This window comes from Bombina bombina, chromosome 6, assembly GCF_027579735.1.
Source record: "Bombina bombina isolate aBomBom1 chromosome 6, aBomBom1.pri, whole genome shotgun sequence".
Taxonomy (NCBI): domain Eukaryota; kingdom Metazoa; phylum Chordata; class Amphibia; order Anura; family Bombinatoridae; genus Bombina; species Bombina bombina.
In genome coordinates, this window is record NC_069504.1 from 152,441,160 (window position 1) to 152,457,144 (window position 15,985).

At 44.2% G+C, this 15,985-nt stretch overlaps 1 protein-coding gene across 5 annotated transcripts in view; it reads right to left on the reverse strand.

The window, feature by feature from the left end:
• HDAC10 (histone deacetylase 10) overlaps positions 1–15,985 on the reverse strand; it is a 236,388-nt gene that overhangs the window by 140,015 nt on the left and 80,388 nt on the right. The window lies entirely within an intron of this gene.

A 15,985-nucleotide genomic window follows, 5' to 3' on the forward strand; every position in this document is an offset into this window, starting at 1 on the left:
GGGAGGATGGTTCGGATTGTCTCCATCTTGAAGGATGGGACCCTGAAAATTTGTTTAGGATCTTGAGATCCAAGATAGGTCTGAAAGTTCCCTCTTTTTTGGGAACTATAAACAGGTTTGAATAGAAACCCAGCCCCTGTTCCTCCCTTGGAACTGGGTGGATCACTCCCATAACCAGTAGGTCTTGAACGCAACGTAAGAATGCCTCTCTCTTTATCTGGTTTATATATAGTTGTGAGAGATGAAATCTCCCCTTTGGAGGTGAACCTTTGAATTCCAGAAGATATCCCTGGGAAACAATCTCTAATGCCCAGGGATCCTGGACATCTCTTGCCCAAGCCTGAGCGAAGAGAGAAAGTCTGCCCCCTACTAGATCCGGTCCCGGATCGGGGGCTACTCCTTCATGCTGTCTTAGAGGCAGCAGCAGGTTTTTTGGCCTGCTTCCCCTTGTTCCAAGCCTGGTTAGGTCTCCAGACTGGTTTGGACTGGGCGAAATTTCCCTCTTGTTTTGCATTAGAGGAAGCTGAAGCTGCGCCACTCTTGAAGTTTCGAAAGGAACGAAAATTATTCTGTTTGGTCCTTAACTTATTGGACCTATCCTGAGGAAGGGAGTGACCTTTTCCTCCAGTAATATCAGAAATGATCTCCTTCAGACCAGGCCCGAATAGGGTCTGTCCCTTGAAGGGGATGTTAAGAAGCTTAGACTTTGAAGTAACGTCTGCTGACCAGGACTTAAGCCATAGCGCCCTACGCGCCAGAATGGCAAAACCTGAATTCTTAGCCGTTAGCTTGGTTAAATGAAAAACGGCGTCAGAGATAAAGGAATTAGCTAACTTAAGAGCTTTAATCCTGTCTAAAATATCATCTAACGGGGTCTCCACCTGTAGAGCCTCCTCAAGAGACTCGAACTAAAAAGCCGCTGCAGCAGTAACTGGGGCAATGCATTGCAAGAGGCTGGAGAATAAAACCTTGATGTATAAAAATTTTCTTAAGGAGACCCTCCAATTTTTTATCCATAGGATCTAGGAAAGCACAACTGTCCTCGACGGGGATAGTTGTACGCTTAGCTAGGGTGGAGACTGCTCCCTCCACCTTAGGGACCGTCTGCCACGAGTCCCGTATGGCGGCATCTATGGGAAACATCTTTTTAAAAGCAGGAGGGGGAGAGAACACACCTGGTCTATCCCATTCCTTAGTAATAATTTCCGAAAACCTCTTAGGGACTGGAAAAACATCAGTGTAAACTGGCACTGCAAAGCATTTGTCCATCTTACACAGTTTCTCTGGAACTACAGTGGGTTCACAGTCATCCAGAGTCGCTAAAACCTCCCTAAGCAATAAGCGGAGGTGTTAAAACTTAAATTTAAACGCTGTCATTTCAGAATCAGACTGAAGCAACGCCTTCCCTGAATCTGAAATGTCACCCACAGATAGAAGCTCTCCTGCCTCGGCTTCTGAGTATTGTGAGGGTATATCGGACACAGGTATTAAAGCGTCAGAAAGCTCTGTATTTGTTCTAGCCCCAGAGCTGTCTCGCTTTCCTTGTAACCCTGGCAGTTTGGACAATACCTCTGAGAGGGTAGCATTTATAACTGCCGCCATGTCCTGTAAGGTAAAAGAATTAGATGCGCTAGATGTACTTGGCGTCACTTGAGCGGGAGTTATAGGTTCTGACACATGGGGAGAGCTAGATGGCATAATCTCCCTTTTTTCAGTCAGAGAATCCTCTGGAGATAAATCTTTAAGCGCCATAATATGGTCTTTATAGTTTATAGAAATTTCAATACATTTGGTACACATTCTAAGAGGGGGTTCCACAATGGCTTCCAAACATATTGAAGGAGTTTTCTCTATGTCAGACATGTTTAACAGACTAGTAATGAGACAAGCAAGCTTGGAAAACACTTTAATAAAGGTGAAACAGCAATTAAACAAAAACGTTACTGTGCCTTTAAGAGAAAAAAACTAGCACTTCGAAATTTTTACAGTATGTGTAAGGGACTAAAGCAACATTGCACCCACTTGCAAATGGATTATTAACCCCTTAGCCCCCAAACCGGATTTAAAAAACGTCAACCACCCGTAAAAAAACGTTGCGCACCTTGCCACAGCTCTGCTGAGGTTCCTACCTGTCCTCAAATACGATTTAGTGAAGAAATAAACCCTTTATGATTGTCCTCAGATGCCAGAGGACTCCTCTAGGGAAGCTGGATGTCTCAGTCTGCAGGAAACTGCGCATCTAAAGCGCGAAAATAGGCCCCTCCCACCGTGTACTGGATGTCAGAGGGGCCTTAAGAAAGTACTCCTAGGAGTATCTGACTAGCCATATGGAAACTAGGCCCCAAATAAAAACTTATCTCCCTCAGAGAAAAACGTTCTATTTATGAAAACATGCAAACGTTTTGTCACTAAGTAATATAAGTATTAACATGAGTATTACCCTGTTTTGTAAGCATGATCCCAGTCGTTGTTAAATCACTGCATCTAGCTTACCTCAAATATACAAGGCTCTGTCAGCATTTTCTAGAACTTATTCATCGCTCTAGAAATAAAAATACTGAACATACCTCAAAGCAGGTAATCTGCAGACCGTTCCCCCAACTGAAGTTTTCCCATACTCTTCAGTTATGTGTGAGAACAGCAATGGACCTTAGTTACAAACCGCTAAGATCATCAACGTCCAGGCAGAATTCTTCTTCTAATTTCTGCCTGAGAGTAAAACAGTACAACGCCGGTACCGTTTAAAAATAACAAACTCTTGATTGAAGGTAAAACTACACTAAGTCACCACATATTTCTTGAGACTTCCTATCTTGTCGAGAGTTGCAAGAGAATGACTGGGGGTGGGGGTTAGGGGAGGAGCTATATAGACAGCTCTGCTGTGGGTGCCCTCTTGCAACTTCCTGTTGGGAAGGAGAATATCCCACAAGTAATGGATGAACCCGTGGACTGGATACACCTTACAAGAGAAAGAGGACTTTGGACCACTGAGCAACAGACCAGGTCTGTTTTTCTTTAGCCCAGGTAAGACGCTTCTGACGTTGTTTGTTGTTCAGGAGTGGCTTGACAAGAGGAATACGACTTTTGAAGCCCATGTCCAGGATCCGTCTGTGTGTGGTGGCTCTTGTGAAAGTCCCCAACACTTTTGAATGGCCTTTTCCTGACAATCCTCTCCAGGCTGCGGTCATCCCTGCTGTTTGTGCACCTTTTTCTTCCACACAACTTTCTATTAATGTGCTTTGATACAGCAGATTTGGGAACATCCAACTTCTTTTGCCTACCTTTTGAGGCTTCCCCTCCTTATGGAGGGTGTCAATTATGGTTTTCTGCACAACTGTCAGGTCAGCAGTCTTTCCCATGATTGTGATTCCTACTGAACTAGACTGAGAGACCATTTAAAGGCTCAGGAACCCTTTGCAGGTGTTATGGCTTAATTAGCTGATTAGAGTGGGACACTTTGAGCTTAGAATATTGCACCTTTTCACAATATTCTAATTTTCTGAGATTTTGGATTTGGGGTTTTCATGAGCTGTAAACCATAATCATCACAATTATGAAAAATCACAGCTTGAACTATCTTGCTTTGCATGTAATGAGTCTATCTCATATATTAGTTTCACCTTTTAAGTTGCATTAGTGAAATAAATTAACTTTTGCACGATATTCTAATTTTTTGAGTTTCACCTGTATATGGCTTTGCTTTTTAGTAATTAGAAGGCTGCTAATTGCAGCTGTGCACCACACTTATTATTCCCAGCAGTAAAGGGGTTTTATATATATATATATATATATATATATATATATATATATATATATATTTATTCTGCAGTGTAGAACCCCCCTTTCCCCCCAACCTCCCAAACAGCTCTCTAAATCTCCCCCTCTGCCATCTTAGGTACTGGCAGTACCCAGTTTGCTCTAATTTTTATTAAAAAACAAACAAAAAACATTTTTTCTGTAGTGTAGCTGCCCACTACCTCCCCCTCTCTAATTTACCCCCTCTAAGATCATATCCCTACAATCTAATCCCCCCTCCACATCTAGGATCCCCCTCTCCCTCCCCTGACCCTCTTAGAGAATATATTTTCTGTAGTGTATCGGTCCCACCCGGCCCCGCACCTCCCGCCCCCCCTCAAGCGATGGGCCGACAAAATCACCTCCCTCCTAACCCTCCCACACCACCAACGTTGGGCACCATTGCTGCCCAATGCAAAAAGGGTCAATACATTGGTTACTCTCCGGCAGGTATTGCACAATGGCTCAATATCGAGGCATTGTGGCAATACACTAAACGAGGCTAAAACGATCACCTATTGCTCCCAGCGCTCATTTTACCAGATAACATGCCAGGTACGTCCATGTTCACTAACTCACAGTTTTTGCATGACGTACCTGGCACGTCATCGGCCATTAAGGGGTTAATAACAAATTATGCTTACCTGATAATTTTCTTTTCTTCTGATGGGAAGAGTCCACAGCTGCATTCATTACTTTTAGGAATTCAGAACCTGGCCACCAGGAGGAGGTAAAGACACCCCAGCCAAAGGCTTCAAATACCTCCCCCACTTCTCTCATCCCCCAGTCATTCTGCCAAGGGAACAAGGAACAGTAGGAGAAATATCAGGGTGAAAAAGGTGCCAGAAGAACAAAAATGTACCGCTGCCTCATAGACAAAGCGCAGACGGAAGCTGTGCACTCTTCACGTCAGAAGAAAAGAAAATGATCAGGTAAGCATAATTTATGTTTTTCTTCTTAAACGGGAAGAGTCCACAGCTGCATTCATTACTTTTGTGAAAACAATACCCAAGCTAGAGGACACTAAATGCAAACAAAGGGTGGGACAAAAAGGTGGCCCCTTCAAAAGGCACCACAGCCTGAAATTACCCTATAAAAAAAAAAAAGGCGACACGGGTAAAAAAACCCGGAAGCCCAGGAAACTGCACATCAGTTACATAACCTGCAAGCCGTGCTAAAAACCACTCAGATCCAGAGTCTGCTGAGCACAGTCCTGCGGCTCTCGACACCCACGAAAAGTACCCCTGACCTCGAGGTCAAGAACCTCTATCTACCCCCGAGAGGGAGAATAGATAACCCCATAGGAGATCCAAAGGACCATCCAACATGGGCTCAAAACAAACTTAAAACAACCCAAGGTTGCCACAGTACCATCGCCCAGGGAGACTAACTCCCCAGAAGGACAAGGACCAGAAAAGAAAGTCCATACTCAGGATAAAAATGTCACGCAGATGACCCGAGGGTCAACCTCATATTCCTGACACAGCCCCATACCACATAAGGTGCTCCAGAAAACCGTGAGTTTCTTGTTGCATTAGTCAAGTCGAAAAACGACAGGCTAGACAAGCATAGACAGCAGAGACAGGATAACTATCCAAGCAGCTATCCCAGCAGCTAACAAAGAGCTCTCCAAGAGAACACCGGGTAACTCGCGATGACCAGCCTCCAGGCAGCAAAGCTGACCGACCCTAAGCCATCATAGGACTCAACCCACCAAGAAGCGCCAAAAAAAACTCAACAGCTCCCGACCAGAAATTACCGGTCTCCAAGGAGCGTCCCCTTCCAGCAGCAGACACCACCAGAAGAAAGGTGGACCTGAGAAATCCTTCCATCGAAGGGAGGAACAGACTCAAGAGAAGAAAATGGTCAACACTACATAAAGCAACTGATCCCCGACCTTCCCTCCAGGGTAATGGTCCCAGCCCAAAGGCTAGTTAAAGACCGAAGACAAGAGTCCCAGACTTCTGGAAGAAAAAAGGATTGATCTACGAGGAAGCAAAACCCCAGAGTAGAACTCTGACCGCTTACCAAAACCGGTATGCTACCTTGAGTCAGGACAGAACTTTGTGCTTGGGTCCAATAACCCCTACACTGCTGTCTTCCATAAAGAGGACACTTCCCAAGGGAAGAGAGAACTCAGACCCCCAGCATCCAAATACCAGAATCCAGCATATAACAGGAGCCTTACCTGGGTGTAAACCCACAATCTCCTGTATCAGGAACAGAGGAGCCAACTACTACTCCCCATCTCCCTTCCAGATTCTAAGGACAAAAGTAAGGGAAAAAAACCCTACCAGGCAAGCATCATTACAGATACTGAAGTATCTCTAAATCAAAGAGAACACACAACAACCCATCCCCCACCCTAGGTGAGAAAAAAGGGAACTAAAGCAACGGAACAACCCTACCAATAGAGGCGAGACTCTTCGGCCAATATTGCCAACCCAGGTGAAACGACACCTGGAGTCTACAAAGAAGCATCAAATGCCCCAGAAGACCAGTGGGGACTTCTCAGAGAGACCTTAAACCTAAACCTCAGGTAGATATGAATCTCCCATGAGACAGAAACCCGCCCCCTTCAAAGGGAGACGCGGGAACCCAAAAACTAAGGTTAGGCAGAACCGTCCATGCCCAATCCAAGCAAGAGACAAGGTCCTAAGCCAGAGTCCTCGAAAAACGGAATCGATCAAAAGATCTAACCTCCTGAGGAACCCTAAGCAGCCTCCGATAATTAGGAGTGCACCATCTGAAATCCTTAGACTTAAAGAACCTAGAGAAAAGCCTCAAACCCAAGAGTCTGAAAAAACTCCTTATCAGTTTAAGAATTCGGCACCCAGTGCCCCTGGATCGCAAGGTAAACCCTCGTAGACAGGCTTAACTACCTGATACACATGCTGGAGAGGATAAAAGGACATCTACCCGACCCCAGAATCTGCAACGAGGTCAAAGGATAACACCCAAGCGTTGAAAGACCATGGTATGACCAAGGGTAAATCCTATATGGAGAAGACGACAGTCTCCAGAGATCCTATCAGGATCAGTCTTCCAAAAAACCCTTTAATAGGGCAACGACTTCAGCTCCTCACAGAAGGCAGGGTAACCCCTGCACTCCACATACTAGAGCAAACGCAACGCTGAGCAAGGGAAGAAGGACATGCCCGCACTTTCCTTCCCAAGACGGGAAGGAAAGAGACTCCGCCACCGCAAAAGTAATGCCATTAGGCTAAGAGTGTCAACATCCGGAAGAAAACTCAAGTGAGGACGCAAAACAATCACGACTCAGAAAACTAGACCATGGAGGTCATACACATCTCCCAACTCCAAAGGAATGGAAACTACAGTTTCCGAGTCCCCAGGGACCTTTAAGAACCATGATGATGTCTGAAAAAGTCAGACCCGTATCCCAAGCGACTAGCCTGGAACTCAACCCTCCGTCTAGAAGCGTTTATCTACACACTAGGCCCCAAACTTCAAAGTAGGATCCGAGCCCAGAGTCCATATCAATAGGCCAAGTGACAATCAGACTTCGACAGGATCCAATCAGCACCACGAGGGTGACATGAACCCAAGTAGCAGCAGAAAGCGCCCGACCAGGACCTGCCTGGTATAAGGACACTCCAGAACTCCAGAAAGGTTCAAGAAAAATCAACCCGAAGGTTCGATAATATGAAACTAGAAAACATAACTCAGTTATTCAAAAGTGTGCAACTTCCAAGGAAGCGCCGATGCGACCACAAAATCGCAAGTATCGGTTCCAGAGAAAGAACGTTCACAAAACGGAATGATATCAGACATGAGCTTAATAAAAACAAATCAAACACATCCTATCCGGATCAAAATAAAAGTAAGGCAGCACCCGCGGGTGAACGCCCAAGGTGAATGGATACGCCAACGGAACCAGCCGATCAGAAGCCCCATTCACCCAAGCTCAGAACTGGAACCGAAACATAAAAGAAAGAAGAAAAAATGGAGACGTCAAGGAGATTAGCTTCATTCCCAAACGTCTAACCCAACTTGCCATCCAGCATCTAAGGCCTCGGATCCCTCGGCCCACTAGGACTGGAATCCTCTAGCACCGCCTAAAACATGCCTTAAAAGGACACAAAGACGTGTCAGCCTATAATGGAAGGCAAAATCATCCCTCGCCGGATCAATAAACGACCCCGGCCCCGAGGTTGGGGCCCCTGATGCCTCAGAGGCCAACGCTTCCCCAGGAGGCCGAACCGAATCAGGCGATCCCACGCCGATGGGCCCTGGTTAACAGAACACGGAACAGTATCTTAAAAATATTTCACTTGGGAGATATAAATGAGCCAGCGCCATAAAAATGGCCATGCGGAACCGTGCCGTACCCTCTGGAGGAAACAAGCCACCTTCCGGAGAAGGAGTAAAGGCCATAGGGACACCTGCTTGCGCAGCAAAGGAAGGTTCTGGGGCACGTGCCTCACGGGACATAGAATTCTCGGAGGCGGATGGCTCATCGCACTCTATGGTCCCTGATTCGGGAGAAGAGAGTATTCTAGAACGGCAATCGGAACATAACTGATGGGCATGGATAACCCGGGCCATTTCATATTCATCACAAAACGCATTCTCCGTATCGGAGACATCCGTGTCTAAGAAATCAAAATCCTCCAAAATCTTGGGATTACAAAAATGACAAACACTAACTGGCACCCTTTTTACACCCCCAATGGCTGGGGCACTCACCACCTCCTGTGAACCAGACAACCCACGAGCAGACTCTCTGTCGCCACACAGTCAGCATACAGAAGTGGAAAACAACGTAACTGCACCCGGTCAAGAGGTGCACCGTGCCAGTCACAAAAAGGTTGCGCATCTCAAGAGAAGGCCGTTATGTTCCTAATAGCCATGAGCCTATGTAATACTACACATTAGCAGGTAGAACCATATAACAAACATGATTAAAAGTCCCCCCTGTTCAATAACCCCCTCAGGAGATATTAACCCATGATTCCTATTTTAAGATAAATGGATTCCACTGAGACCCTACCTTCTCTCGTTAACATCACATTCACATAATGAAATAAAATGAAACAATCTTACCGGAATCAACGCCGTGGAACAGGAACACGGCCCTTCAAGTTTGACAGATAGTAGCCTCGCTTCTGACATGGACTTGAGTGAATAAAGGCAGGCAGAGAAACTAGTCAACGCCGATTGCCAAAGAGCTGTTAATATGAGTCAGGATGGTTTCGCAGAAAAACTCTCCCTGCATCTCCGAACTCTAACCTTCATCCATGCTCTCACTGAGAGGCTGACAGGATTACTTAAAACTCCAGTCCCATTTCGAAGAGTACTACCCTTCATAAGAGACTATCTCAAACTTCCGACACTTATCTGCCAACCTCCTGTGACGAAAGGCAAAGAATGACTGGGGGATGAGGGAAGTGGGGGAGGTATTTGAAGCCTTTGGCTGGGGTGTCTTTGCCTCCTCCTGGTGGCCAGGTTCTGAATTCCCAAAAGTAATGAATGCAGCTGTGGACTCTTCCCATTTAAGAAGAGGTATATATGTGCAGTCACCAATCAGCAAATAGCTCTCACTAGTACATTGCGACTCCCGAGCCTACTTAGGTATGCTTTTTTGTATCCTAAAAGTTTACATTTTTACTTTACTGCCCCCTTTAAAATTAGTACAGCTAAAACACTTGTTTCACTAGAGTTTGCTCCCTTTGGTTTATACCCCAGAATTTGTTTAGCTCCCACAACGTGAACAACACACACTATAACTGGGTAAGGCAAGAATTAAAAAAAAAAAAAAAAAAAATATATATATATATATATATATATATATATATATATACACACTCTTTGGCTCAAAACTTATATTTTTGGCACCTCTGTTTAGATCTACTAAAACATTTTTCCAGATGATGAATAATAATTAATCTTTTAAAGGGATGTTTTAGTTAAAAAAAAAATATATTCTCTAATTCATTAGAACTTAGATTACAAGTTGTGCGGTATGGTTTTAACACTTAAAAAATGGCCTTTGCGTGTGGAAGGGTCAGCTACTTGATATTACAAGTCGCGCTGTATGGCTTTTCTGCGATAGTTATGGCCTATACCGCAACGATCCATTCCACATTCAATGACCTGTGGTTTTGGATTTTGTGAAACAAAAAAGTTTAACAAAACACATAAAAAATATTTTACAAAGTACACTAACACCCATAAACTACCATTTAACCATTAGTCCACTATCCCCCCGCATTGCAACTAATAAAATAAAAGTATTAATCCCTAAGCCGCCATCCCCCCACATCGCCAACACTAAATAAACCTATTAACCTCTAAACCGCTGTCCCCCTACATCGCCAACACTTATTTTGGGGGGTGTTTTTTTTAACGGGGGTATTCGATTAGGAATAACTTTTTATTTTGGATAATTTTGTTTGCTATTTTCTGCAATGTTATTTTTTTGTTGTAATTTTAGCTATTTTTTTTAAATGTAATGTTTCTTTTTTATTTTTTGTAATTTTTTATTAATTTTTAATGTACCGTAGTTAGTATTTTTTTATTTTATGAAAGTATTTTAATTAGGGTTAAAGGGACATGAAACCCACATTTTTTTCTATCATTAATTAGAAAGAACGTGCAATTTTAAACAACTTTCTAATTTACTTCTATTGTCTAATTTGCTTGATTCTCTTGATATCCTTTGCTGAAAAGCATATCTAGATAGGCTAAGTAGCTGCTGATTGGTGGCTCCACATACAGTAGATTCCTTTTGTGATTGGCTCACCCATGTGCATCACTATTTCTTCAATAAAGGATATCTAAAGAATGAAGCAAATTAGATAATAGAAGTAAATTGGAATGCTGTTTAAAATTGTATTTTCTACCTGATTGATGAAAGAAAAAAACAGAATTTATGTTTACCTGATAAATTTCTTTCTCCTACGGTGTGTCCGGTCCACGGCTTCATCCTTACTTGTGGGATATTCTCCTCCCCTACAGGAAATGGCAAAGAGAGCACACAGCAAGAGCTGTCCATATAGCCCCCCCTCTGGCTCCGCCCCCCAGTCATTCGACCGACGATTAGGAGAAAAAGGAGAAACTATAGGTTGCCGTGGTGACTGTAGTGTACAGAAATAAAAAATTTAAACCTGACTAAAAGCCAGGGCGGGCCGTGGACCGGACACACAGTAGGAGAAAGAAATTTATCAGGTAAACATAAATTCTGTTTTCTCCTACATTGGTGTGTCCGGTCCACGGCTTCATCCTTACTTGTGGGAACCAATACCAAAGCTTTAGGACACGGATGAAGGGAGGGAGCAAGTCAGGTTACCTAAACGGAAGGCACCACGGCTTGCAAAACCTTTCTCCCAAAAACAGCCTCCGAAAAAGGTATAAGTATCGAATTTGTAAAATTTGGCAAAAGTATGCAGAGAAGACCAAGTCGCTGCCTTACAGATCTGATCAACAGAAGCCTCGTTCTTGAAGGCCCATGTGGAAGCCACAGCTCTAGTAGAGTGAGCTGTAATTCGTTCAGGAGGCTGCCGTCCGGCAGTCTCATAAGCCAATCGGATGATGCTTTTCAGCCAAAAAGAAAGAGAGGTAGCAGTAGCTTTCTGCCCTCTCCTCTTACCAGAATAAACGACAAACAAGGATGATGTCTGTCTGAAATCCTTTGTTGCTTCTAAATAGAATTTTAAAGCACGGACCACATCTAGGTTGTGTAACAAACGTTCCTTCTTCGAAACTGGATTCGGACACAGAGAAGGAACAACTATTTCCTGGTTAATATTCCTGTTGGAAACCACCTTTGGAAGAAAACCAGGCTTGGTACGTAAAACTACCTTATCTGTATGGAATACCAGATAGGGAGAAGTACACTGCAAAGCAGATAATTCAGAAACTCTTCTAGCAGAAGAAATAGCAACCAAAAACAGAACTTTCCAAGATAGTAACTTAATATCTAAGGAATGCATGGGTTCATACGGAACCCCCTGAAGAACTGAAAGAACTAAATTTAGACTCCAAGGAGGAGTCATAGGTCTGTAGACAGGCTTAATTCTAACTAACGCCTGTACATCTGGCACGGCTGCCAGACGTTTGTGTAACAAAACAGACAGAGCAGATATCTGTCCTTTTAAAGAACTAGCAAGCACAAAAGTCAGCGCACCCGGCTTAAAAGAAACTGAAGGCACACAGTAATATTCTCAAGTAGTGAATTTAATGTAATGCATGTATAAAACATTACATGACAAGAAGTGTATGGTGGCTGGCTCCACCGGTCTTAAAAGATAAACAGGTCAAAACTAGCTGACAAACCTTTATCCAAACCCTCTTGGAGAAAGGAAAGAATCCTAGGAATTTTAATTTTACTCCAAGAGAATCCCTTGGATTCACACCAACGGATATATTTTTGCCATATCTTATGGTAAATTTTCCTAGTTACAGGTTTTCTGGCTTGAACCAGAGTATCCATAACTGAATCTGAAAACCCACGCTTAGATAGAATCAAGCGTTCAATTTCCAAGCAGTCAATTGAAGAGAGACTAGATTTGGATGTTCGAATGGACCTTGTACTAGAAGATCCTGTCTCAAAGGTAGCTTCCATGGTGGAGCCGAATGACATATTCACCAGGTCTGCATACCAGGTCCTGCGTGGCCATGCAGGAGCTATTAGAATCACCGAGGCCTTCTCCTGTTTGATCCTGGCTACAAGCCTGGGAAGGAGAGGGAACGGTGGAAACACATAAGCTAGATTGAACGACCAAGGCGCCACTAATGCATCCACTAGTGTCGCCCCGGGATCCCTGGATCTGGACCCGTATCGAGGAACCTTGAAGTTCTGACGAGACGCCATCAGATCCATATCTGGAGTGCCCCATAGTTGAGTTAACTGGGCAAAGACCTCCGGGTGGAGTTCCCACTCCCCCGGATGGAAAGTCTGACGACTCAAATAATCCGCCTCCCAGTTGTCTACTCCTGGGATGTGGATTGCAGATAGGTGGCAGGAGTGATCCTCCGCCCATTTGATGATCTTGGATACCTCTCTCATCGCCAAGGAACTCTTTGTTCCCCCCTGATGATTGATGTACTCTACAGTTGTCATTTTGTCCGACTGAAATCTTATGAATCTGGCCTTCGCTAGGTGAGGCCAGGCCAGGAGCGCATTGAATATCGCTTTCAGTTCCAAAATGTTTATCGGGAGGAGAGACTCTTCCCGAGACCATAGACCCTGAGTTTTCAGGGAGTCCCAGACCGCGCCCAAGCCTAAGAGACTGGCGTCGGTCGTGACGATGACCCACTCTTGTCTGCGGAAACTCATTCCATGAGACAGGTGATCCTGAGTCAACCACCAGCGGAGTGAGTCTCTGGTTACCTGGTCTACTTGAATCTGGGGAGACAAGTCTGCATAATCCCCATTCCACTGTTTGAGCATGCACAGTTGTAATGGTCTTAGATGAATTTGAGCAAAAGGAACCACGTCCATTGCTGCAACCATTAATCCTATTACCTCCATGCACTGAGCTATGGAAGGCTGAGGAATAGATTGAAGAACTTGACAAGCGTTTAGAAGCTTTAATTTTCTGACCTCTGTTTCTACAGAATCTATTATTGTTCCCAGAAAAGGAACCCTTGTGGACGGGGACAGGGAACTCTTTTCTAATCCAAGTGTCGTCCCTTTCCAAAACAACGAGCCCTTGTTTTGGAAAGGGACGACACTTGGATTAGAATGTCGTCTAAGTAAGGTGCCACAGCAATGCTCCTCGGTCTTAGAACCGCTAGAAGGGACCCTAGCACCTTTGTGAAAATTCTGGGAGCAGTGGCTAAACCGAATGGAAGAGCCACGAACTGGTAATGTTTGTCCAGAAAGGCGAACCTTAGGAACTAATGATGATCTTTGTGGATAGGAATATGCAGGTACGCGTCCTTTAAGTCCACAGTAGTCATATATTGACCCTCCTGGATTGTTGGTAAAATCGTCCAAATGGTTTCCATTTTGAATGATGGAACTCTGAGGAATTTGTTTAGAATTTTTAAATCCAGAATTGGCCTGAAAGTTCCCTCTTTTTTGGGAACTACAAACAGGTTTGAGTAAAAACCCAGACCTTGTTCCGCTGTTGGAACTGGGTGTATCACTCCCATCTTTAATAGGTCTCCTATGCAATGTAAGAATGCCTGTCTCTTTATCTGGTCTGAAGATATCCGAGACATGTGGAACCTTCCCCTTGGAGGAAGTTCCTTGAATTCTAGAAGATACCCCTGAGAGACTATTTCTAGTGCCCAGGGATCCGGAACATCTCTTGCCCAAGCCTGAGCAAAGAGAGAAAGTCTGCCCCCTACTAGATCCGGTCCCGGATCGGGGGCTACCCCTTCATGCTGTCTTGGTAGCAGCCGCAGGCTTTTTGGCCTGTTTACCCTTGTTCCAGCCTTGCATTGGTTTCCATGCTGGTTTAGGTTGGGAAGTGTTATCCTCTTGTCTAGAGGCTGCAGAGTTAGGAGACGGTCCGTTCCTGAAGATGCTACTTGTTCAGAGCGGCAAAGAGAATGACTGGGGGGCGGAGCCAGAGGGGGGGCTATATGGACAGCTCTTGCTGTGTGCTCTCTTTGCCATTTCCTGTAGGGGAGGAGAATATCCCACAAGTAAGGATGAAGCCGTAGACCGGACACACCAATGTAGGAGAAATGTGCGTTTAGTGTCACTTTAAGTTAGGGGGTGTCAGGGGGCTTAGTTATTAAGTTAATACGTTTGATGTGGGGGGGTGGATTAGGGGTTTATAAGTATATTTTAGAAGTCGTGGTGTGGGGGGACGGCTGTTTAGGGGTTGATAGGTATATTTTTAGTAGCTGCGGTGTAGGGGGACGGTGGTTTCTGCGGTTAATAGGTATAGTTTAGTAGTTGCGATGTGGGGGGACGGTGGTTTAGAGGTGAATAGGTATATTTTAGTAGTTGCGATGTGGGGGGGATGGTGGTTTAGGGGTTAATAGGTATAGTTTAGTGTTGGCGATGTGGGGGATGGCGGTTTAGGGGTTAATAGGTATATATTAGTGTTGGCGATGTGGGGGACAGCAGTTTTATGGGTTAATGGGTATATTTTTTAATGTTGTCGATGTGGGGGGCGGCGGTTTATGGGTAAATAGGTATACTTTAGTGTTGGCGATGTGGGGGGACGGTGGTTTAGAGGTTAAGTTTATTTCGTGTTGGCGATGTGGGGGGATGGCGGTTTAGGGGTTATTAGACTAGGGGCTTATGTTTTTTTTAAACTTTCTTTTCTCCATAGACTTTAATGGGGAATGAGAAAATGCAGTAGCAATTTTGCAATCACAGGTGTTAGGGTTTTTTTCCTACATTTTTCCTCCATTGATCTCTATGGGGATACGTGAATGAGCACGCCAAGTCAGAACTTGGATTTTGTGCGGTATGCGGCTTACCGCACGACAAAAGAAAGTTTTAGAGTGAGCTATGGAAATAGCGGTATGGACCCATTTCACGCAGTATGTACGCAACGGGTTTACCGTACAACTTGTAATCTTGGTGAAGATCACATTTTTTGCACTACTCACTTTCAGCTTGGTTGCTGCAGAGAATTGCTAGTCCTGAGCAGGAACATGAGCTAAATAACAGCACTAGGCTCAGGGCCCTGCACAATCACCAGCTGCATTCAGCTCAGAAGCTGTGATTCCTAAACAGGGTCCCTATGATGGGGGTTTAAAGGGACATAATACCCAAATGTTGAAGCACTTTAAAGTGATTTAACATAGCTGCAATAAGTTAAGCAGAGAATATATCCCCTGAACATCTCTATGTAAAAAAGAAAGATATTTTACCTCAAAATAGCCACATCCCATTGTAAAGGGATGTTAAGCAGCCAATCAGGATGCTAGTCCTGATACTTGCAAGGGAGTGGTCTGGTATGTGCAGGCCATGTTACAGTTTAAAGGGACAATAAAGTCAAACTTAAACTTTCATGATTCAAATAGAGCATGCAATTTATAACAACTTTCTAATTTACTTTTGCTATCAAATTTGCTTTGCTCTCTTGATATATATTATTGAACAGTTAAACTAGGTAGGCTCATAAGAGCTTAGGAGTGTGCACGTGTCTTTAGTACTCTTTGGCAATAGTGTTTTGCAACATTGTATAACAAAGCTACAAATGATGTTGCAAAACACTGCTGCCATAGAGCACTAAAGACACGTGCACACTCCTCT